A 3,678-nucleotide genomic window follows, 5' to 3' on the forward strand; every position below is an offset into this window, starting at 1 on the left:
CTTTTTTTCACCATGAGCCTCATTCACAAGTTTACATTTCACATCACGGCCTTTAGTCTAAGAGCTCGAACCGAGACTGTTACTGCGGTTGTGTTGTAATGGAGTGAGACCTCTGCTCGCAGGAGGCCGCGGACCTCTCGCTCTTTCGTTGTTGTTTGAGCAACGAAGTCACGCTAAGAAAAATCAGCTGGATCCGGCTTACAATGAAAAGTATTTATAATTCACAAATGCTAAAAGACAATTACAAACTGAATTACACTGTCGACAGTAAGGAATCGCGAAACCGAGTTCAAAGACTCCCCCCCCCCCACCGGCCTACAAACGCCAGTTTACAGTAAAGAGGATCGCCAAGAACTGAACAACATCTCTCCGAACAATGTTTTTATACCCAAAAGTCAGTAGTTTACTTTCAAAAGTCCATTATCAGCTTTGTGATTGGCTGGAATCTGATTGTCTCCTCCTGTCCTCGGACAATGCTCTCCATTGGTCTAAGTGATCCGCATAATGTCTGAATAGTGTCCTCTGGTCCGACCTGTCCTCCTCCTCATAAAACAGCATGTACCCGACCCCCATGTTTTCTTAGGGCTGTCTTCATCTACATCTCTGTTTGATCAATACATCTCCTTCCCCCACTGTCCACACCTCACATTCCTGAAGTCGGCTCACCAAACTCATCACATTATCATACAGTTGTTTTCGGATCTGAAAAGCCCGTCTCAAAGGTCTCTCTCTCTTTCCCTCAAAACATTCAGTAACTGTATTTTATAGTTTGATACATAGAATGATTATACTTTTATGATTTAACACTTTTCCAAACAAACATGTTATAACATTATATCCACCACTAGGAGTGATTATTAAACACATTAACATTGCTTTTTAACTTTAAATTCTTCAGTGTCGCACTTATTCTTCTTTCATATCATTGTCTTTATTAGCTCCTAACGAGAGAGAACAATGTCGTTCCACCCTCAGGTGAACAATCCTAAAGTGAATCAGTGGCCTGCAGACCTCAGCACTCGACGGTACAACTACGGGATCATTGATTATTCCTCGATCATAATAACTGGCTATCAGTGAAGAGGGACAGGACAGAGTCAATTAAACATAATGGACCCATCTCAAGAAAATTCCACTTACATAGTCGTTCTATGAAGTGTTCATCGGAGCTTATTGATTACGAGATAACCTGGTTTCTGATCTCTGTCTTTAAGTTCTGCGTTCACGTTTCTAGCTTCTTATGTCTCAGTTTGCTACAACATTGGTTTCTCATGAGGGATAATCCACTTTGTGTTCTGCATTGTGATATTAAATAGTCGTATTTGTCTCATCTGAATAAGAGACTCGTTTACCAAAGTGAAAGTGACAAACTCTGCCTGCGCTGTCGGTGATGTACTGCTTATGAAGGAATGTGTCGGAGGCCAGTGAAACTCTGAATACATCTGGATCGACGTTCTGCTAGGATGATAGTGAGTAAAACACAAACTGCTGCTTTATGAAAGTAACAACACAACGTATGCTCAAAAAGGTCACAGAGGTCAAAGACTCCTCACTGACATAGTGTTTGTCATTGCCATTACAAAAGTTATTTATATGATAAGTGGCTAAGTGGAGAGCAGGGCTGTCCATCAATCAGAGGATCGGTGGTTCGATCCCCGGCTCCGCTTGTCCGCATGTCGATGTGTCCTTGAGCAAGACACTTAACCCCACAATTGCACCTGTCGCTGTGCCTACAGTGTATAACTGTGATAGAAACTGAATTGTAAGACTCTGTGGATAAAAGCGTCTGCTAAAGGACCATCCAAATCCTGGGATGGTCCTTCCTTCCTTCCTTCCTTCCTTGCTTCCTCATGTGTCGGTCAGCGTCTCTTGAGCTCTCACACAGTTTGACTGTGAAATAAACAGCCCACATCAGTCAAAATGTACAGCCACTGTTCATTGCTACTGTATCAATATTACATTACATTATATTACAGTCATCTCAAGGTACATCTCCTTTTCCAAACAAGCATCTAAGAGCATGAAGCAGAGCATAACTCAGAGCCAAAGTACAGAAACAAAGAAGAACAGTTAGTGCTATAAGTAATACGAATACAATAAGTGCAACAAGCTAGAATATGAAATGACAGCATCATGCATTCATCTTATAACCCTATAACGCTCCTTTTTTTTAACTCTGAAATGATAATAATTCTTCACTTCTACTGACAGGCGCCTGTGAACGTGTTAGCGCCCCCCTGTTGGACATTTAGGAAACCTGCATTTCAATGTTCAAACTATTTATCAAACGTATGGGGGTTGTCATAGGTGCAACTCATTATGACTATCTTTACACGTTGGTGTTAGCAGTAGTTACAGTGGGTGCTCAACCCTGAAGGTCTTCCTTACAGACATTTTAATGATGCATTGGGTTACTTTAAGTATTATGTCCTTTTTGCCTGATGTTTTTGAAGAATGAGGATCCTTTTTCACTTCTACCTGATGTTGTTGCAGGGATTTGGTGACTTAGGTGACCTCACGCTTGTGTGTGTGTGTGTGTGTGTGTGTGTGTATCAGCGGAGCCGTGGTTCGACGTATCGCTTCATGTTTGTGCATCTGTGTCTGTTTGTATAACCTGGAAATGCGGAGCAGCATAGAGGAATGTGTTTTCTCCCCTCTGCATGCACTGTGGTTACAGAAATGCGTATGCCAGCGTCGGTAGCACAAAATAAACACTCACCTCAAAAACCAGCCGAAAACAAACATTAAACAGCTTCTGTGTTACAGTAGGATGTCACCGAATGAACCCCTGACCTATGCAGTAACATACGAGGTGTTCTTAAGAGTCCAACAGGTTATCACTCGCATCTATTCTTATTTGTCCCAAACCTAACAAACAAGGAGTTTGAACAGTTCATACAGACCCACTGTCACATGTAAAAGCAATCTAAAAAAAGACGAAATGTTATTATAATACGTGCAAAGACCACCTCCTCCAGCGGAACATGTTTTGACACCCTCAGACCACCAGTAATGAGGCGGGGGGGGGGGGGGGGGGGGCCCACACCGGTGAGCCTCTGCAGGGGGGGAAATACGTACTCTACTTTCCAGCCATGTGCATATCTGTGTATCTGTGGGTGCACCATGCTCTACTTTCAAGTTGCATCAATGAATGTGTTGGTGGGTTTAAAAAGGGCTTGCAGAGCAGAGACAAGCGTCACATCTAATTCAGCCAGAGACAAAGCATGGCGAGCCTTTCTCCTCTCTCGCTTCTTCTCGTAGCTGTCATGGTATCCACCGCCTCAGCTCAAGGTAAGAACAGTGTGAAGTTTGTGCATTTTACATTCATTTAATACGTGATTTATTACGTCACGATTATGGAAAACGTGATGATAACTATGGAGTCTTGTGTCTTTTATTCAAAGGTGGGATAGCCAGCTGTTGTCGAAACATTACACCAACTCAAATCCACCGAGAACAGCTGAAGAGTTACTACAAACAGTACAAACCGTCGTGCCCCGTGCACGCAGTAGTGTAAGTCACCCGCGCTGGATTAATGTGCGGTGTTCCCCAACGTTTAGCGCCATTTTATCTTCAATACCGTTGCAACGTGTTGCTGAATGCGTGTTTTCTTTGCTGTGATTTTCAATAGATTTACATCGGTGAAAGACATCAGGATCTGCTCTGACCCCGAGAACG

The sequence above is a fragment of the Cebidichthys violaceus genome, unplaced genomic scaffold (assembly GCF_023349555.1).
Source record: "Cebidichthys violaceus isolate CVI_PGR_0920_01 unplaced genomic scaffold, fCebVio1.0.p SCAF_8, whole genome shotgun sequence".
NCBI lineage: Eukaryota > Metazoa > Chordata > Actinopteri > Perciformes > Stichaeidae > Cebidichthys > Cebidichthys violaceus.